Below are 22,886 nucleotides of genomic sequence, written 5' to 3' on the forward strand. Positions count from 1 at the left end.
AAAAATAAATCTAACACAGCGGTTGCATAAAGAAGCAGTGTATCTTTCTAACTATATGTAGAACATGTATATTTAGTCAAAGTTTATGATGTCTATTTTACGTTATCTTGCCGCGCTACATAGATTTCCTGCGGGCGTTTTTGAGTAATTTCTGAAGGTGAAAAAAAAAAATATGTACTGTGTAATATGTCATATTACTGTCATCTGATGAAGATTTTCAAAAGGTTAGTGAGCGATTTATTTTTTAATCCTGCGTTTGTTGATTGCATGTTTTGGCTATTGAAATGAGCTGTGTCTGGTGGTGGTTTTACATATATATGTGCTATGTTTTCGCCGTAAAACATTTTAGAAATCTGACTTGCTGGCTAAATGAACAAGATGTTTATCTTTCATTTGAGCTATTGGACTTGTTAATGTGTGGAGGTTAAATATTTTTAAGAATATTTTTGCGTTCCATGCGCCACCGTTCCAGCTGCACGTGGGAGGGTTGATTCCCAATTGGGAACCAGTATCGTAGACAGGTTAAGTGAAGTGGCTTCAGGGTCTGTCTGGGCTGCATGACTAACTACTCTGTTTGTGTGGCTGTCTGTGTTAATGTTTTGGTATTTGGTATTCAGCTTCTGGTTCAGATTGATAAACAGCACAATCGTCTCTCACCAATTCTTAACAAGAAAATTCCCTAGTCTCAACAGTGGTAACAGTCTGTGCCAACAGTAAGTACAGATAGTAGTATAAATCCCCCCCGCACAGTCCTCACAGCCGGGGGTTTTCTGAAGGCTTCTGGAAAGAGATGCTGTCGGCACTTCCAACCGATTCTCCCCATTAAGCAATGAGTCGGAGTCAGAAGCCAAGCCTTCTCAGATCTCTCCTCCAACCGGCACAGGGTCTGAGCTGCCAAAGCCTCCCACCACTAACTCTGATAAATTGAAAACCCTAGTCATTGGCGACTCCGTTGCCCGCAAAATTTGACTTAAAAGAATCATTCAAATAAAATAAAATTGTATTTGTCACATGCGCCAAATACAACAGGTGTAGGTAGACCTTACAGTGAAATGCTTACTTGCAAGCCCTTAACCAACGATGCAGTTATAAGAAAATACCTAAAAGTAAGAGATAACAAAAACAAATAATTAAAGAGCATCATTAAATAACTATAGCGGGGCTATGTACAGGGGGTACCGGTACAGAGTCAATGTGTCAATGTGCGGGGGCACCAGTATCGAGGTATTTGAGATAATTATATACACGCAGGTAGGGTTGTTAAAGTGGCCATGTATAGATAATAACAGAGAGTAGCAGCAGCATAGTGTGGGTGGTGGGGGGGGGCTACAAATAGTCTATGAGAGAATGGTCTATGACTAGGGTGGCTGCAGTCTTTGACAATTCTTAGGGCCTTCCTCTGACACCGCTTGGCATAGAGGTCATTGATGGCAGGAAGCTGGACCCCGGTGATGTACTGGGCCGTATGCACTACCCTCTGTAGTGCCTTGCGGTTGGAGGCCAAGCAGTTGCCATACCAGGCAGTGATGCAACCTGTCAGGATGCTCTCGATGGTGCAGCTGTAAAATCTTTAGAGGATCTGAGGACCCATGCCAAATCTTTTCAGTCTACTGAGGGGGAATAGATTTTGTCGTAACCTCTTCACGACTGTCAGGAATCTAGGATCCAGTTGCAGAGGGAGGTGTTTTGTTCCAGGGTCCTTAGCTTGGAGATGAGCTTTGAGGGCACTATGGTACTGAACGCTGTAGTCAATGAATAGCATTCTCACATAGGTGTTCCTTTTGTCCAGGTGGGAAAGGGCAGTGGGGAGTGCAATATAGAATACTTTATCTGTGGATCTGTTGGTGTGGTATGCAAATTGGAGTGGGTCTCGTGTTTCTGGGATAATGGTATTGATGTGAGCCATGACCAGCCATTTCATGGCTACAGACATTTAGGCAGGTTACCTTAGTGTTCTTGGGAACAGGGACTATGGTGGTCTGCTTGAAACATGCTGGTATTACAGACAGGGAGAGGTTGAAAATGTCAGTGAAGACACATGCCAGTTGGTCAGCGCATGCTCAGAGTACATGTCCTGGTTACCAGGGGGCAGTGCTACCAACATAAAGGCTAATCTGAAGATGGTGCTGGCTAAGGCTAAAACTGACGAGTGTAGAGAGTATACTGTAGGGATGTTGTTATCCACGTTGGTACCAATGATGTTAGGATGAAACAGTCAGAGGTCACCAAGCGCAACATAACTTCAGTGTGTAAATCAGTTAGAAAGATGTGTCGGCATCGAGTAATTGTCTCTGGCCCCTTCCAAGTTAGGGGGAGTGATGAGCTCTACAGCAGTCTCACAACTCAATCGCTGGTTGAAAACTGTTTTCTGCCCCTCCCAAAAGATAGAATTTGTAGATAATTGGCCCTCTTTCTGAGCCACAAACAGAACCAAACCTGGCCTGCTGAGGAGTGACGGACTCCATCCTAGCTGGAGGGGTGCTCTCGTCTTATCTATGGACATAGACAGGGCTCTAACTCTTCTAGCTCCACAATGAGATTGGGTGCAGGCCAGGCAGCAGGCTGTTAGCCAGCCTGCCAACTTAGTGGAGTCTGCCACTAGCACAGTCAGTGTATCTCCACTGAAACCGTATCTGTGCCTCTATCTAGGTTGAAAAGAACAAAACATGGCGGTATTGTCACGTTCTGACCTTTATTTCCTTTGTTTTGTCTTTATTTAGTGTGTTCCGGGCGTGAGTTGGTGTGGGCAGTCTATGTGTGTTTTTCTATGTTGGGGTTTTGAGTTCAGCTTAGTATGGTTCTCAATCAGAGGCAGATGTCGTTAGTTGTCTCTGATTGAGAATCATACTTAGGTAGCTTGGGTTTCACTTTTGGTTTGTGGGTGTTTGTTTTCCGTGTGTGTTTGTTGCCCCACAGTACTGTTTTGGTTTAGTTCGTTTCACCTTTATTGTTTTGTAGTGTTCAGTTTGTCTTTAAATAAACTTTCTGGACACTTACCACACTGCGCATTGGTCCTCCGATCCTTCTCGCTTCTCCTCCTCAGAGGAAGAGGAGAAATGCCGTTACAGGTATTCATCTTAGCAAACTCATCGGAATAAAGATCTCCATTCCGGTCATTATTGAAAGAGATGGTGATATCTCACATCTCAAAAAATTGGTTACTTAATGTAAGATCCCTCACTTCCAAGGTAGTCATAGTCAATTAACTAATCACTGATCATAATCTTGATGTGATTGTCCTGACTGAAACATGGCTTAAGCCTGATGAATTTACTGTGTTAAATTAGGCCTCTCCTCCTGGTTACACTAGTGACCATATTCCTCACGCATCCTGCAAAGGCGGAGGTGTTGCTAACATTTATGACAGCAAATATAAATGTATCTCCCCAACAATGACTGCGTTTTTGTCTTTTGAGCTTCTAGTCATGAAATCTATGCAGTCTACTCAATCACTTTTATAGCTACTTTTTACAGGCCTCCTGTGCCGCATATAGCGTTCCTCACAGAGTTCCCTGAATTCCTATCAGACCTTGTAGTCATGGCAGATAATATTATAATATTTGGTGACTTTAATATTCACATGGAAAAGTTCACAGACCTTGCTTTCAGAGCCATCATCGACTCAGTGGGTTTTGTCCAACATGTCTCCGGACCTACTCATGGCCACAGACATACCCTGGATCTAGTTTTGTCCAATGGAATAAGTCTTGTGGATATAAATGTTTCTCCTCATAATCCTGGACTATCAGACCACCATTGGATTACGTTTGCAATCGTAACAAATAATCTGCTCAGACCCCAACCAATGATCATCAAAAGCTGATGATCATAAATTCTCAGACAACTCAAAGATTTCTAGATACCCTTCCAGAGTCTCTCCACCTACCCAAGGACTCACCTATCTAAGGATCTTAATTTAACCTTGCGTGATACCCTATATGCAGTCGCACCCCTAAAATTATAAAAAAGTTTGTCACGAGAAATTTGCTCCCTGGTATACAGAAAATACCCGAGCACTGAAGCAAGCTTCCAGAAAACTGGAACGGAAATGGGGCTCCACCAAACTGGAAGTCTTCCGACTAGATTGGAAAGACAGTGCCGTAAAATATCGAAGAGCCCTGACCGCTGCTCGATCATCCTATTTTTCCAACATAAAAAAAATAAGAAATATCCTGAAAAATATGTTAACATATGTCGCTTTTTATGTCTCTATTTTGGATTGGCCAGGGTGTGACTAGGGTGGGCATTCTATGTTCCTTTTCTATGGTTTGTATTTCTTTGTTGTTTGGCCGGTGTGGTTCTCAATCAGAGGCAGCTGTCTATCGTTGTCTCTGATTGAGAACCATACTTAGGTAGCTTTTTCCCACTGGGTTTTGTGGGTAGTTGCTTTCTGTTTTTGTGTCTGCACCAGACAGAACTGTTTCGGTTGTTCTCGTTGTTGTTTTGCTATTCAGCGTTCAGTTCAACTAACAAAGGATGAACACGTACCACGTTGCACCTTGGTCCTCCACTCCTTCCAACAGCCATTACAATATAACTAAAAAGCAGCACTCAACAAATGAGGACAGCTTTCAGCAGTAATATATTCATGAACTTCTTCGATGAAAAGATCATGATCATTAGAATGCAAATTACGGACTCCACTTTGAATCTGCGTATTTCTCCAAAGCTCCGTTGTCCTGAGTCTGCACAGAACTGCCAGGACCTAGGATCAATGGACACACTCAAGTTTTTTAATCCTGTATCTCTTGACACATTCTGAGGTGCTGACTTGCTGCACCCTCGACAACTACTGTGATTATTATTATTTGACCATGCTGGTCATCTATGAACATTTGAACATCTTGGCCATGTTCTGTTATCATCTCCACCCGGCACAGCCAGAAGAGGACTGGCCACCCCTCATAGCCTGGTTCCTCTCTAGGTTTCTTCCTAGGTTTTGGCCTTTCTAGGGAGTTTATCTCAGCCACCGTGCTTCTACATATGCATTGCTTGTTGTTTGGAGTTTTAGGCTGAGGTTCTGTACAGCACTTTGTGACATCTGCAGATGTAAGAAGGGCTTTATGAATACATTTGATTGATTGATTGATTGATTGTATTTTTTTTTGCTAGCTGGATAGGCCAAGGTTTGAATGCCTGGAGTCATTTTAATTTCCTTCCTGAGGGTATTTTGATGGGGTTGGCGAGTAACAAAGGGTCTGTGGCAGCGGCCAATAAAAGAGGCAAATGAACACCCGCAGGCTGCGTAAGGAACCAACTCAGTGCAAAGGTCAGAGTGTATTTCACAGGGCATGCCACAGCTCACACTGGTGGAGAATACATGTGAACGGTACAGGACGGAGAGGAACAGTGAGGATTACACAGCCAATTCTGGATCGCTTGATTGAGTTTAGACTTGGAAATGTCTGCGTGTTTGTGCCCCACCCTTGTCCACCCTGGTCCGAGGACAAGAGGTGCATTGAACGTGATCACGCTTGGTGTAAGGTATGTCCATGTAACGGAGCCATACACCTTCCCATAATGATGTAGTCGACCTCTTCACTCAGGGGAAAGCAGAACATCAGCCCTAATATCCAGATAAAATGCCATGTTGTCCGAAGTTATTGGACACCACATTCTGCCTTGCTTTGGCAGTGTACATTGATACAGCTTTGTAGCTTATTTTATTAAAAGAGATCAATCTGTTTGTTGTCCTTACTTTGGCTAATGTCATTGTGTGTCAATAGCCTCATCTATTTTTGTCGCTAATAGTCACGTTAAGATGTGTTGGTGTTTCAATAGAAAGGGTAACAATGAACATCTGAGTTGTGCAAAGTCCCAAGACACAAGTAATGAGTGCAAATGTACATGAGACTAAGTAAGGGAGAGACTGCGAGGGAGAGGGACAGACTTAACTGCCATTTTGGTTTGTGAGTACCTGCAGTTAAATGGTGTTGCTTTTGGCAGGCCAGTGCTAGCAAATGAGCCATAATCTCTGTGATGTCGGCTGTCTGCCTCACCGGCCATGACATTCTCTGTCCTTCCTTTCCCCCTACCGCCTGGGTCTGGGAGAAAGAGGAGGGGGTATGAGACCACAAAAACACATGCATACACGTACACACACACAAACACATGCACACACACACACACAAACAGGTAAAAATGAATGCAGAAATGCAGATATCAAACAAACACACACACACACACACACACACACACACACACACACACACACACACACACACACACACACACACACAAACAAACAGGCAAAAATGAATGCAGAAATGCAGATATCAAACAAACGCATGCACACACACACACACACACACACACGCACACGCACACGCAGACACATACACACATAAGACACGCAGACATATACAGTTAAACAATTTAGTGAGAAAACAGTAGAACCATCCAGTTCTGATCTCGACCAAATTTCTCCCGTAAATAAATAGAAATGATCCAGTAACATTCCGGAGACTGTTTTCCCTTGTATTTATCCTCCTTGTAATAATGTAGACTACAATGTGGTCTACACTTGCCCGATTGACTTCATGAGATTTTCCTTCCTAGCTTAATCCACTGTACCTGCTTCTTGTCATCAAACAAGCCCACTAAAAACGTGCATCAACCTGATAATTAGCTTCAAAATAACAAGCACACAGAGCTACACAGAGCGTCTACCTCTTTAAAATAAGTAGAGTATGTTGTAAAAACACTGGGGGAACATGGGGATTTCAACAAAGGACAGAAAGGATATACTGTATTCTTGTGCTGTGATAAAATGCTGCGTAACCCTTTAAATGGATAGCCCATCTGTAGATGCTCTACAGGCTATCCGTAACATTTCAAACAACTATCTACAAACCCAAGCCCTAACCCTAATCTTTACCCTTAACCTAACCCGAAACCTAAACATAAACTTCACCCAAACCCTAGCCCTAACCTGAACCCTTATCCCAACCCTTATTCTAACCCTAACTCTAACCGTAACCTTAGTTATTAACAACATATAGTTTGTTGATAGTATGACCATCTGCAGAGCATCTACAGACGAACTATCCGGACTATCCAAATTAAGTTTGATTGACCAAACGTTGTTATCTCGTACTCTCTTCGACCAAATCCAGATTGAAGCCATGAGTTTAAAAAAAATCAAATTAAGATTGAACTGGGTGTAAAATAGGAGATAAAATAGGCCGTGCTTTTATTTCTCCAGTGCCTGAGTGCGTGCACAAAGAACCCGTCTGGAGCCTTATCATAACTTTATGAATGTAGGGTCCTAAACAAACCTTGAGAGAGAGAGATCACATCATTGTGTATCACATGACAACAATGAAAACATATATTGGTGTTAATTGACATCAGAATCATTCATAGGGTTCTGTCCCTCCGTACATTCTTAAATAAATCTGTACATTCTTAAGTATCTAAATAAGTACTAGTAAGATACAGTAGCTACTAGCATAATACTGTAAGAAATATTGTTTTACGTAGGAAATAAACAAGGTTTCAATTAGATTTATTAGTAATAATAAATAAAATCATAGGAGTAGTACGTTAACATTTTAGACACTACATTCGTTTGAGTTCAATTAACTGTTTTCTACAGAATGTCAAGTATATATGTGAAGGATTACATTTCTGTTATCATGGACTGTTCCCTTTCAATATATCAAATCAATGCAGAAATATGAACAGTTTTTTCAATTTATTGTAAAAACTATTCCATACTTTCTAACTAACTTCAGTATTTTGAAGTAATGTACAAAAAAAAGGCTTTTAGAGCTAAATGTACAAATATTTGAAAAGGACACTCTTCAGGTCATTCACAATTCACTTTAAACAATTTTTACTACAAAAATAACGCTAGACTAAGCCTATGTAAATAATCCTAGTGGTAAACATATATTGCTGCTGTCATTTGTTCAATAATCATTCATATTCTAATAATTCTGCATCTAACAGCAGTATCATAACTGACGATATCTCTTTAATTGTTTTCCTCAATTTAAAAAAAATAGTAAATACATATCTCCTTGTTCTGTGGTCTAGATGATGATATTCCAAATGTTATATTTAAAAAAACAGTGTGCATGACAATTTAAAGAGCATATTTTATTATTATACATTGCTCATATTTATTTCAACCACTTTTTAATGAATTGTGAAGTGCAAATAAACACAACCATATTCCATCCAAATAAAGATTTCATATCATTTAGTTTCATTAATATAAATGAACTGACCGTAACTGACCGTACCTCCACATTCCTTGTCCCTTCTCACAACATTACTGTCCTCTAACGCAAAGAGTCATCTCAAAACAGTTACATACTGTAATTGCTGATCAGGCCCGGGTTGGTGGAGTAGAATTAAACTCAGGCTGCAGCCAGTCACCTTGACACTGGTCAGCTTTGTATCTTCAAGAATCCGTCGGTTGGAAAGCAGTTATTAATGGACTTAGGGGAGAGTGTGGAGATCTGGCTGCTTGTTTTTCTGGTTCGGAGCCGGCTTTAGGAGAGATCAGTGGACTTGCTTTTAGAATTTTTATTCAGGGCTAAGGAATGAGAGAGTTCAGTGCTGGGACTGCTATGTTGTTTTCTGGCCTCAGGGTAAGGCTTGGGGAGACTGAGAGAGAGCCAGGGTGGTCCTGTACAGCACTGTTGCCTCTATAATACTTGCCACCGTACACCCACCCCTCAGACCCATTTGTGTAACTTCTTACGTTTTCTGTTGATAAACTGACATTCCAATTTATTTTCTTTGGCCACGGGCCCACAGTCCGATACTGAAGCTTGTAAATTAAAAGAGTTGTGTAATAGGGTTGGGATCATGGCTGAAAATGGATCGCTTTGACTTCTTGTTGTACGATGCTTCTGGGCTTTCTCCCACGGCCGGACGGAGGAAGGAGGGGGATACTATGGGGGCTATTCAATCAATTTCTGTATCCAGGTTTCAAGCAAAAGAAACAATCTATTCTTGCAGTAAAATAATGCATTTTCGATTCGTTCTAACAGCAAAACAATATTTGCACGGTCAAACGAAAAGAAACCTAACTGCAGGTTTTCCTGTTTGACTCTCTTGGAAGGGTAACTCTGCAGAAGTAGGATCTGGGATGATGGAGACATTCAGGTCATGGACAAATAGAAAAACACTCTACATCTCACACATACACAAACACATGACCACAAACAAATGGACACGCACTATTTCACAAATGGACATACAGTGCATTCGGAAAGTAGTCAGACCCCTTCCTTTGTTATGTTACAGCCTTGTTCTAAAATGAATGAAATAATTGTTTTTCCTCTTCAATCTACACACAATACTTCATAATGACAAAGTTTAAAAAAAGATTGCAAACGTATTAAAAATAAAAAACAAAAATACCTTATTTACACACAGTGGGGGAAAAAAGTATTTAGTCAGCCACCAATTGTGCAAGTTCTCCCACTTAATTTTCATCATAGGTACACTTCAACTATGACAGACAAAATGAGGGAAAACAATCCAGAAAATCACATTGTAGGATTTTTAATGAATTTATTTGCAAATTATGGTGGAAAATAAGTATTTGGTCACCTACAAACAAGCAAGATTTCTGGCTCTCACAGACCTGTAACTTCTTCTTTAAGAGGCTCCTCTGTCCTCCACTTGTTACCTGTATTAATGGCACCTGTTTGAACTTGTTATCAGTATAAAAGACACCTGTCCACAACCTCAAACAGTCACACTCCAAACTCCACTATGGCCAAGACCAAAGAGCTGTCAAAGGACATCAGAAACAAAATTGTAGACCTGCACCAGGCTGGGAAGACTGAATCTGCAATAGGTAAGCAGCTTGGTTTGAAGAAATCAACTGTGGGAGCAATTAGTAGGAAATGAAAGACATACAAGACCACTGATAATCTCCCTCGATCTGGGGCTCCATGGAAGATCTCAACCCGTGGGGTCCAAATGATCACTAGAACAGTGAGCAACAATCCCAGAACCACACGGGGGGACCTAGTGAATGGCCTGCAGAGAGCTGGGACCAAAGTAACAAAGCCTACCATCAGTAACACACTACGCCGCCAGGGACTCAAATCCTGCAGTGCCAGACGTGTCCCCCTGCTTAAGCCAGTATATGTCCAGGCCCATCTGAAGTTTGCTAGAGAGCATTTGGATGATCCAGAAGAAGATTGGGAGAATGTCATATGGTCAGATGAAACCAAAATATAACTTTTTGGTAAAAACTCAACTCGTCGTGTTCGGAGGACAAAGAATGCTGAGTTGCATCCAAAGAACACCATACCTACTGTGAAGCATGGGGGTGGAAACATCATGCTTTGGGGCTGTTTTTCTGCAAAGGGACCAGGACGACTGATCCGTGTAAAGGAAAGAATGAATGGAGCCATGTATCGTGAGATTTTGAGTGAAAACCTCCTTCCATCAGCAAGGGCATTGAAGATGAAACGTGGCTGGGTCTTTCAGCATGACAATGATCCCAAACACACCGCCCGGACAACGAAGGAGTGGCTTCGTAAGAAGCATTTCAAGGTCCTGGAGTTGCCTAGCCAGTCTCAAGATCTCAACCCCATAGAAAATATTTGGAGGGAGATGAAAGTCCATGTTGCCCAGCAACAGCCCCAAAACATCACTGCTCTAGAGGAGATCTGCATGGAGGAATGGGCCAAAATACAAGCAACAGTGTGTGAAAATCTTGTGAAGACTTACAGAAAACGTTTGACCTCTGTCATTGCCAACAAAGGGTATATAACAAAGTATTGAGATAAACTTTTGTTATTGACCAAATACTTATTTTCCACCATAATTTGCAAATAAATTCATTAAAAATCCTACAATGTGATTTTCTGGATTTTTTTTCTCATTTTGTCTGTCATAGTTGAAGTGTACCTATGATGAAAATTATGGGAGGACTTGCACAATTGTCGGCTGACTAAAAACTTTTTTGCCCTACTGTAAGTATTCATACCCTTTGCTATGAGACTCACATTTGAGCTCAGGTGCACCCTGTTTCCATAGATCATCCTTGAAATGTTTCTACAACTTGATTTTAGTCCACCTGCGGTAAATTCAATTGATTGGACATGATTTGGAAATGCACACACCTAACTCTTCGTAGAGCTAGCCGCCAAGCCAAACTGAGCAATCGGGGTAGAAGGGCCTTGATCAGGGAGGTGACCAAGAACCCGATGGTCACTCTGACAGAACTCCAGAGTTCCTCTGTGGAGATAGGAGAACCTTCCAGAAGGACAATCATCTCTGCAGCACTCCACCAATCAGGCCTTTATGGTAGAGTGGCCAGACAGAAGCCACTCCTCAGTAAAAGGAGTTTGCCAAAAGGCACCTAAAGGACTCCCAGACAATGAGAAACAAGGTTCTCTGGTCTGATGAAACCAAGATTGAACTCTTTTGCCTGAATGCCAAGCGTTATGTCTGGAGGAAATCTGGCAAAATCCCTACGGTGAAGCATGGTGGTGGCAAAATCATGTTGAAGGGGATGTTTTTCAACAGCAGGTACTGTGAGACTAGCTAGGATTGAGTGAAGATGAACAGAGCAAAGTACAGAGTGATCCTTGATGAAAATCTGCTCCAGAGCGCTCAGGACGCCAGACTGGGAAGAAGGTTCACATTCCATGAGGTCAATGACCCTAAGCACGCAGCCAAGACAATGCAGGAGTGGCTTCGGGACAAGTCTCTGAACGTCCTTGAGTGGCCCAGTCAGAGCCCGTACTTGAACCCGATCCAACATCTCTGGAGAGACCTGAAAATAGCTGTGCAGCAGCTATTGCAGAAAAGCATCAGAGAAACTCTACAAATAAAAATGCGCCAAGCTTGTATTGTTATACCCAAGAAGACTCAAGGCTGTAATCGCTGCCAAAGGTGCTTCAACAAAGTACTGAGTAAGGGGTCTGAATACTAATGTGTGTTAATGTGATTTTTCAGTTGTTGTTTTTTATACATTTGCAAAAATATCTTAACCTGTTTTTGCTTTGTCATTATGGGATATTGTTTGTAGATTGATGAGGGGGGAAAACTATTTAATCCATTTTAGAATAAGGCTGTAAAGTAACAAAATGTGGAAAAAGTCAAGGGGTCTGAATACTTTCCGAATGCACTGTACACGCCCACTTCTGTCCGCCCAGTGGGAATGTGTTTTCTTAGATCATTTGAAGCCGAAATATTTGAGCTGCATGAGTTCTCTTATGAAGTCCTGCCAAGAGGGAGTAAGGAACCGCTGAGGCCTTACAGACAACAGCTCCAGATTCCCAGAATTCAGCAGGGCCCAAACACCCACATAGGAGCACAATGAGGCAGAAGAAACACAAATGTACAGACAAATACACACGTCACAAAGTGTGACAGCTGGAGCTTTTGGTTTGATACGAAAAATAACTGAGGAATACAAATGGAATGCAGCCATAATCTGTTAGACCCAATTCTATGGTCTTAAATCATCGATAATATATATATTACACAACTCTATCAACTATAAATGCTATCACTATGTTTTTGTGTTTAGATTTTTTAAATTCATATTTGAGACGTAAAATAACGACTTACAAGACAATGTAAATGTAAAATGTAGTAAAAATAATTGTAATAATATTTTTCACCCTAGTGGTAACCGATGACTCTTATTTGACTAATCTTGCTGTGAGATCTGCCTGAGCCAGTACAGCCATGATGGATGAGACAGAATGGAGCAGGGTGCTCCTTCATCCTGGGAACCCAGCATTGACAGACAAACAGCTAGGCCTCTGACTGCCCTGGGGAAACTACCCTGAGGCTAATAGTACCTAACATTACCCCCTCAAACGGAGGCTGAGACAGCCACAGCATCAGCGTCTTCCTTGTATGAATCTGTTATTCAATGCTTTTCTATGGGCTAATAGCAGTAAGGCCAAATAAATGTTTCATCAAATAATTGTTTTATATATTTTTTTTATACCTAAAAGGGATCAAAGGTTAAAATGGAATTGAATAGAATAAGTTACATTGTTATAATGCAATGCATACTATTACCTAAATTGTCTACTGTAAATATAATTTAAATTGAAATGTGAATCATCAAATATAATGTGATACAAAATTCTATATTATATTGTCATGATATAAATACTATTCCCTGAATTTTTCACTGTAGATAAATGTGTTCTTCAGGTATCTTTATTTTTCTCTGTTTCTTTCAGGTTCTGTCTGCATGTCTTCATAGTAAATAAAACATCCGTCTGTTTCTTTGGAAGATGCTCCTGCTGATGACGTTGGAAGATGCTGGTCTGGTCAGGGGCTTTGTGTGGGCAACCCCCATTACACTTATTCTTCCTTGTCTCTCATATTTATTTATTTATTTTCATTTAACCTTTATTCAACTAGGCAAGTCAGTTCAGGACAAATTCTTATTTACAATGATGGCGTACCAAAAGGCAAAAGGCCTCCTGTGGGGATGGGGGCTGGGATTAAAAATGAAAATAAGATATAAATATAGGACAAAACACATATCACGACAAGAGAGACACCACAACACTACATAAAGAGAGACCTAAGACATCAACATAGCATGGCAGCAACACATGACCACGCAGCATGGAAGCAACACAACATGACAACGAAGTGGTAGCAACACGACAACAATGTGGTAACAACTCAACAGGGCAGCAGCACAACATGGTAGCAGCACAAAACACTGTACAAACGTTATTGGGCACTGGCAACAGCACAAAGAGCAAGAAGGTAGAGACAACAATACATCAAGCAAAGCAGCCACAACTGTCAGTAAGAGTGTCCATGATTGAGTCTTTGAGATTGAGATAAAACTGTCCAGTTTGAGTGTTTGTTGCAGCTCGTTCCAGTCGCTAGCTGCAGCGAACTGAAAAGATTAGCGACCCAGGGATGTGTGTGCTTTGGGGACCTTAAACAGAACGTGACAGGCAGAAAAGGTGTTGTATCTGGAGGATGAGGGCTGATGTAGATAGCTCAGATAGGGGGGAGTGAGGCCTAAGAGGGTTTGATAAATAAGCATCAACCAGTGGGTCTTGCGACGGGGGGGACAGGTATACAGAGATGACCAGTTTACAGAGGAGTATAGAGTGCAGTGATGTGTCCTATAAGGAGCATTGGTGGCAAATCTGATGGTATAATATATCATAAGTTTATACAATAAGTTTGACCTTTGACATAAGCCGAAGATAGTAGAAATGTTCAATAAAGTGCCTGTCAACAGTTTGGACACACCTACTCATTCCAGGGTCCTTTCTCATTTCCACTAGCCTCCACATTGTAGAACAACAGCGAAGTCATCAAAACCATCGAACAACACATAAGGAATCATGCAGCAACCAAAAAAAGTGCCAAACAAATTTGAGCCTCCTCATAGCAGAGCTGATGTCTGGTGCATGACCTCCCAAGACACAACAAACAATGCGGACAATATGCATCGCCTCATAAATTCAGTTATTTTGGCCACGAGAACTAGTACATCACAAGGGATTGTATTTTGAGCGAAAAAGAAGGTCATTCTCGCATGAAACGTTTGGATTTGTAAAAATAAAACAAGTACTAAAGTATGCGCTTTATGGTATGTTGCTCTCTCCATTGTTAACATTAAAAGTGTGTCATGTTTATTGTACCCTGTGTCCATTTGAAATGAATCAACGCACCTTTATAGTGCATAAAGGTCTGGACATTCTTTAACGCTGCTTCCACAGGTGGGTTTGAATCATATTCACTTTATGCTTTCCCCTTGTGCAATTACAATACTCGAGGTGATTGAAAAACATTGGTTTAATGTCTCTCATTTCATGGCTCTCTACGCTCAACTGTAAACCTGTCTCAGCCATTGGGCCATTTAACCAGATAAGGGGTTGCTTGAGGATGAGGGGCCCTTACAAGAGTCTAACCTTATAGCCCCTAATGACTCTGCTGGCTTCGGAGGCACAACAGGAAATAAACCTTTAAAGTAGGCCATAAATGAATAATATTTAAAGGTTGCTAGACATAGTGTAATGGTAGAAAATGGTTTGGCTCATCTTGCCTTGCCCATATGACCCTTGATCCTTAGGGTAACCCCCCCCCCCCCCCCCCATATCCACCCACCCACTCCTCCGCCGTGCTGCCATACCACAGGTCCAGCTGGGGACTACTAGGCTAGGTCTCAGGAACATTGATCACCTCCCTCAGGAATGGGAGTGGGGGGGCATTACGCCCCAGCATACTTTATGAACACAGCTGCAAAGCTTGGGCCTAGAAAACCTACAGCTTACAAACCGTGGAGTTACCTAGTGCACCGTTCTGCTACAGAGCCCTTTTCTGGTTTAGCTTTCAATAACATATGCCATTTAGCAGACACTCTTATCCAAAGAGACTTACAGTCATTCATACATGTTATGCATCAGTGGTCTCAGGAATCAAACCCACTAACCTGGCTTTACAAGCGCAATGCTCCACCAGCAGCTACAAGGGACCAACCTTTGAATCTCCCAAAGCTTGGGCCTAGCAAACAAACAAACACATGGTGGTGTTCCAGATGAGTTTAGTCTTCAATACCAGGACTCCTCTTCCCTCCGCTGCGTCCTTCCATCCCTACAACAGTTTAGTCTTGCCATAAACTCGATCTCCTGTTTCATCCTCTCAGTCCACTCTCCGTTTTACAGCCTAGTACTTTATCTCTGGTCAGAGAGAGCGGAGTGGAGAAGGTGCGGGGAAGCAATTGTGGACGAAACCGAAGCCACGTCTAAGCTCTATCGTGACGAAACCCCGAGGCAGTAAAGTGAACGTCTCCATTGTTGATGTGCAGTTAAAAGACGCGGGGTCTCAAATCTCCACTGCCAAATGGGGCCACAGAGCATTACATGGGGTTAAAGCTAGCAGAGAGAGAGAACTCTATTTTGGTAATTGCATTTCGATTTGTGCTTTACTGCACTACGCTCTGCTGTAATTGCGCTAGTAGGAGTAGTACTACTTCTATTTGTACTCTTATTGGTTAGTATTATTATCATCAATTATATTCAGCATTATTGTAGTACAGCAAAGTGAGTAAAAGTGATGTTACTTCTATTAGTGTTCTATTGGTGTTATTAATATACTGACGTAGTTCATTTAGTTCAATCCAAAATGTCTAAAACCTCATAATAGTATTGAGGGGGGCAAGTCATCTGGGAGTTAGCCATAGGAGTTTTTCAATTCAGGGCCTAAATAGGAGCTGTCATAGTTTTTTTTCAGAAAGGACCTCCCTTACCCTATACCTCACTGACTGACTGAGTGAAAAGTGCTTTCTCAGCACCGGCCTGTCTGGCCCTGCTTCCTGTGCCCCAGCTCTCACATCCCTGTTGTTATTAAGCCCACCAAATGGCCCTGGTTCACCGGTGGTCTCCCTAATAACTGCCCGTGACGGACGGGACAGCTCTCGCTGCCTGCCTGCCCGTGGCCTTGGGCTCCCACCTCCAACACACACACACACACACACACACACACACACACACACACACACACACACACACACACACACACACACACACACACAAAGACAAACGCAATTGTGCTCAGCACTTCCCCAGGGCTCATTCCTAGTTTTGGGGAGCAATACTTGAAGACACGAAATGGAGTGGGCATGTAGTACTGTAGCAGGGTCCAGAGTGTTGTGTTGTGTGCAACCACAGACACATGCACTCACACACACACAAACACCAGTTCACGTACGTACGCATGCGCACTTGAACACACACACACACACACACACACACACACACACACACACACACACACACACACACACAGACACACATAAAAATACTTCATTGCTGTAATTTGAGTGTGGAATGCATTAGATGGTAATGACTTTAAACAGTCTAATTAGGAGAAAATATAGTATAGCCACCAGTTACTTGGGGATGCTGGAATGGCTTTTCATAAAGGCAGTGTAGTGTTGAGGGCCATTGGGAGAAAAGAGGGTAACCCGAGACGCCGAGTTAATCTGGATATGTAAAGACATGTTTACACCACAAACGACGTCTGAAGGTTCTCCGGTGCACTTTGTCTGAATTACAGTTTCAGCGGTAGAATGAGGTGTATATGCCTTTTAAATGTGATTTACATGAAGCACGCAAAAATGACCTACGCAGAAATATGATCCGCGCAATAATTGCGAGAGGAGAAGGAGAGAACACATAACCATTCATAATGACCGTTCCCATATGAGGAGAAAACGTAATACTCTAATTATGAAAGTGCTGACGATGGATGTGATGATGATAATCACGGTGATGATGATGATGGTCAAGCGTTGTGTGGGCGCTGGTCTGACTTTATGGCATTTTGAACTCGGTAATGTAACAACCTGGCACAGCTGCGGAGGCCTGCTGCCCACATCAACTAACACGTTTATTCCACACACATCACTCCCAACCCTATGAGTTTATCCAGATAAAACTGTATCACCCAAACTCCCTAAAACAGCCACAGTAGTAAGTCTGCAATTGCTGAGGGCATTCAGGGTACCCCTGTCACAAAGCAAAATGCATTAAAACCCTAGCTACAATATAAACAAGAATAGCTATCTGAAACCCAAGTGTAAGATTAACCAAAAAATAAACACATCCTCACTCCTTTTGGACTTTCGTTTTACAGTTCAAAAAGCACTCGCACATCTGAGCAATCTTTTAAACTCTCTATTTTACAAAACGCCAGTTAGTAATTATCATTGTAATAAAAAAGCTCTTGCTTAAAATATGTTATTTGGGGGGGGGGGGGGGGGGGGGGGCTGAATTCTCCTTTTCCCATGTGGCCGTCTCAGGCCTGTGAGAGGGAAGGGGGATAGGAGGTGTAGATTTGAGTCCACCCTGATCTAACTGAGGCCCAGCCCTGACCGACCTCACAAAGGGAACAGACCCAAGCTCATGATTCCAGCCTCCAGTCTTGGACGGACTTGCTAAACCTCCCGACTCTGTTCCCCCCTTTGGCAGCTGCTGCTGGCGGGGATCCATTCAAGACTCAGAACTTGAACCAGGACTGCTATTACCAGACTGAATTTATGAAGCACCACTTCAGGTTGTGTCCACTGGGTTTGCACTTTCTTCCTACCATCTCTCCCTTTCCTGCTCTCCTCTCCTCTCTCTCTCTCTCTCTCTCTCTCTCTCTCTCTCTCTCTCTCTCTCTCTCTCCCCCCTCCTTCCTAATTCACTATCTATTCTGTAAAGTCACAGCAGTCATACTGATTTTCTGGTCTTAGAAAGAGAGTGTCAGCCTGAGTCTCTGAAAACACAAACCATGTCCTTTTATCAGATCTGGTCTGTTGGGTCTAACAAAGCAGTGTTCCAGACACTGGGGCCGTTCCATGGGTTGGACAGAATGTGTCTGGTGGCCACTGCCATATGTTTGGGTATTTCCTGTTTCCCATGACTCCCTCTGCAACTGTTAGTGCCCGGCCTCCGGTCCCCCCCGGGGCCTTGCTCCCTGGCCAGCTCATTTAGACCCTTCACTGACAACAAGAACTATAACATAAATCACCCAAAGCATATGGGCCATGCATATCCCCTGACTGCAACGTCAATGGCACAACAATGACATATATTTATCTTTTATTGTTACATTATAAGTTACTATTCATAGTATGTTGTGTGCATCAGAAAATGTACATGCTCTTACAGTCATTAAAAAACAAACCACATAGATGTTTTTTTTTGGGGGGGGGGGGTTGTTGAAACACTCAGAAAAAGGGAGAGACAAAAATTCAACAACTAAGATGTCTCTTGGCACCCTGAGGTATTCTGGGAATTGACATCTAGACGATAGAGTGCTAAAAGGCCCATTAATCACAGAGGAAGGATTGCTGGGGTTAGAGCTGCCTGCATGGCCACCCTGCAGGAGAGACCAGGGGAAAGTTGGGAGAACAGCACAGCTGCCCTCTGTAACATCACACTAACAGCCTCATCATTCAAACTTTAAAGACCTATAAAATTTGTATTAGATCACTTTAAAGGAGATGGCATGAGAACATTTGGATTTCAGTGTGTGACAACTAATCTAAATGGTCCAACGTTTCTCCAATTATCTCCTGTTCATTTTTCCTCGGATGGTGGACAGTTCTCTGGCTCTGATGGTGTGAGAGTTCGACATAGACTGTTAAACAGTCCGTATCAGAAGGAAGCATGGCGAGGACACACTGTGTAGGGAGATCAGAGAAGGACTGTCACAATTTTTGCAGTTCACTGCACGTAAGGTGGAAGCGACCGGAACACACACACTCACACACACACACACATTCCACAACACCAGGCAGAAAAAGTGCATTTGTTTTGCAGGCGGTCTCGGATGCATATGTTAGATCATAAAAAGGAACATCCTTTTTTCTGTACTCCTGTTGCAGTCCAGGAAAAAGGCCTAGGGGAGGGAGGGAGGAAAGGAGGGTGGGAGGGAAGGAGGAAGGTAAGAGGTAGGGCTGTGCTTTCTTGTGTCTTACAGAGTTCAGATGACTGTCATGATTAAGCCAAATGAGCAGAAGGGGATTTACTGTGTGGAGGGAGATAAAAAAAATTTGAGGAGTCTCTGTGACTGACAGGACAGGCCTGGGAGGGGAGGGAACACAACCACACTACACCGACCTCAACATAACATCTCTCTATCACCACACCTATCTCTGTCTCTCTGTCTCTCTCTCTCTTTCAATCTCTTTCTCACTCTCTTCATCTCTCTCAGTCTCTCTCCTTCCTCCATTTCTCTCTTCCTTTGCAGGTTACACCTCCCAAGTGCTTGTCAAATTCAATAGGCTCAACAAGGTAGGATAGCAGCTAGCTATCTCTCCAAAAAAAAGACAATACAAAAACACCTCGTTTGCCTCCTCATGATTGAGTCACTCACTCACTCATGCACTCAATCCCTCACTCACTCTGGACCCCCGCCTCCCCTGCCCCCACCCTCCAACCCAACAGCGCCTTTTCTGTGTCTTGCCGTCATGCCCCGTCATGCACCCCAGCCCTCCTTCCCCTCGTCCTCTATCCCCCTCCCCACAGTCAGTCTGAAATAAATCGTGGCTGGTTGGGGCTCAGTTGTAATAAATCAGGGTCTGTCCGGTGCTGGAGCCTGCCCAGTCGGCCTGTCACTGCCTGGCCTTCACTCAGGATTAATTAAAGGCCTGATATAGAGCCCAGATGTGCTGCTGGAGCAGGGGAGCACTGGACCCCTCTACTCTGGGCCATGCAGACCCTCACTGGAGACACACGTATGGATGTATGCACACACACAGGCATATGCATACAGGCACATATGTTAGCATGCCTGCACATACACACGTATGCAGGCACGTACGTATGCACTCACACATGCTCACAAGCACGTATGCCCACACGCACGAATATCCACACATACACTTTCTGAAGCTCTCCATACACTGTACTTACATTTCATTCTTACATGCTTTGCATACCTTTCCCTACTTCTATGTCATCCTCCCTCTCGCTCACACTCTTCTCTTCCTCCTCTGTCTCACTCTCTCCTTTTCTGACTCCCCCACCCTGTAATGAAACGAGGTAGAGATAAAGGTGGGGCCAGAGTCGATGGTCGTGTGTGTGAATGTTTTTTTTTTTACCTCTCTGTGTGTTCTTCTCCAAGGCATCTGGATAGACGCTGAAGGAAGTGGAGGTTCTGTAGCGGGAAAGAGGGGGGGAGGATGGGAGAGGCTTATGAAGGGGTCAGGGGTCACCGTGCATGCTTTATTGCATGACGAGTAAGAGGGGCGACTAGATTAGTAAGATATCACTGTGTTTTCTGGTCACGGTTGAGAGAGGTTAACCCTTGGTGGCCCAGGGGCCCTGGCCTGTGTCTCCAGGCTGGAGAGATTAGGGGGGAGAGAGGGTAACGTTAGGGCAGGGGTGGCTCGGGGGACTATGGGCTAATTTCTGATAGTCGCCGAGCGGTCTGGTCTGGTCTCTCCCCTGCTCCGTGGCAAAACGCTCACACAGGAAATTAGAGGTCTAAGCTTCCTTTTTTGACGCGAACCCTTCCAGCACATACAGCCTCTCTCTGCATTAGTACTAATGTTACAGCTCTGGCCTGCAAAGCACAGGAATGTCAATCTTTAGTTTTAGCATGGAACAATAGAGACATGTAGGACTCACAGTTATTTTACATTAACTGAATGCTATGGTATTTCAGTAATACCTGGTTACAACATCCATACTCATCCAGCCATCCCCATATTTAGAAAATGATGAACTTACTATTCTTTCTAGTTTTGTGGTAGCCACCGTTAATCGCAGAGATGTCAAATCTTGGTTTGGTCTCATGCAGTGGACTATTCACCATGGAGCGCATTCTTTTGTCTGGTTCCTAGGATGTCAGCACCCAAAACACATTTATTGTCTAAAGTACAGACTGCCCTCATCCCTTTTCATATCTCTCAGTGGAAGAAGATATAGCCCGATATCAGGACGTCGGTGGGGCGGCTGAGGTCCATCCTATGCTTGCAGCCAGCCAGGGATCATGGCTAAAACAGATTGAGTCGGTCTGTTCTCCAGTGTCAGATATGATATAGCCGCTCTGAGCCTAATGGGCCTGGAAAAAGAGGTAAACATGTCCTCAACCCTGTGAATTCCATTACATAAAGAAATTGATTTGTAACCTTAGGTAGCTGTAAGACAGAAACTATACTTCTTTCAAGGAATAAACTTCAGGACTAAGACACTAGTCCTCGGATCCTTCAAAGGTCGTACGGTTCAGAGCAAGAAAGAAGAAGGAAAAGATCTGACAAACGAGCTGACCACCGTATCTTTAATCCGAATGGTCGACGTACAGTACGTTAGCACATTGTAATGTTTTATTTGGGATTGAACAGATTATCTAGAAATCATTTAACAAGTTGATCTCAATTAGACTTTAAATATCATCAGCACGGTGGATGAATAGGTACCCAAGCCTTGGAAGAGCGAAAAGGAAAATAAACCATAGTGAATAATTGCTGATATGTTCCTAATGTGCCCCTTCACCCCCCCCCCCCCCCCTAACCTACCCCATACCGATAGGCCACCCCTGATGGCTGTCACACCTGGTGTTGAAGGCAGTAGGGTGTATTTTATCTGCTCCAGGGCCCGTAGGGGGGCCGTACATCTTCCCCCAGACTAGTGTTGGGAGGTCAGGGACAACCCCTCTGTTTACCCACCTGTCCATCAACTCTGCACACCATCCTTGGAGCCTCTCTCTTCTTTTCCCTTGTGAAAGAAAGTGAGATTGGCAAGAAAAGAGGCACACTGTGGGAATAAAATGGAGGGTTGGTTTGTTCAGTTTAGAAGTCAGGATACCTGAGCCACAAACCAGGCAATGGGATTGCTCTAAACACTGAGGCATATTTGTATTCAAAGGGGAACCTTATCGTTGTCAGTTTGGGCCAGGAGAGGAAGTAATACATGTCATCATTTTCAGATGTAACAAGGTTAGAAATGGTTTCGAAAAAACTCTAAACTCAAACTCTACTTCTTAGGGCGTATTAAATACATGCAATATTAGCTATGTTCAGGGTAAATCTCTCCCAGAATAGTTATCTTGTGTTTGGGTGAGGAGTGTGCCCAGTGGCCAGTAAGTGCCCTGTTTATCTACTCTGCATTGCATTTCTGCTTCTGCCTGCACACGTGTGTGTGTGTCTGGGATTCTGGGATCGGTCCCCTGGGCCGGAAGACCACACATGCAGGGAACGGGTACTCGGAGCTAACACCAGTTCATCCGTGCCATTTTTTACATTTTCATTAGACGTATCCAGCAGTGGCCAGAGTCACTATAGCTAAACATGCAGAGGAGAGCTGTTGACTCTTTGGAAAATAATGTAGCAATCCAGTTTGAATCAGGATGTTATAGTGGGGATAAAACTTATAGTGGAGATAACGATCCAGTTTGAGTCAGGGTGTTATAGT

Source organism: Oncorhynchus mykiss, chromosome 28, assembly GCF_057628025.1.
Source record: "Oncorhynchus mykiss isolate SJ-2025 chromosome 28, ASM5762802v1, whole genome shotgun sequence".
NCBI lineage: Eukaryota > Metazoa > Chordata > Actinopteri > Salmoniformes > Salmonidae > Oncorhynchus > Oncorhynchus mykiss.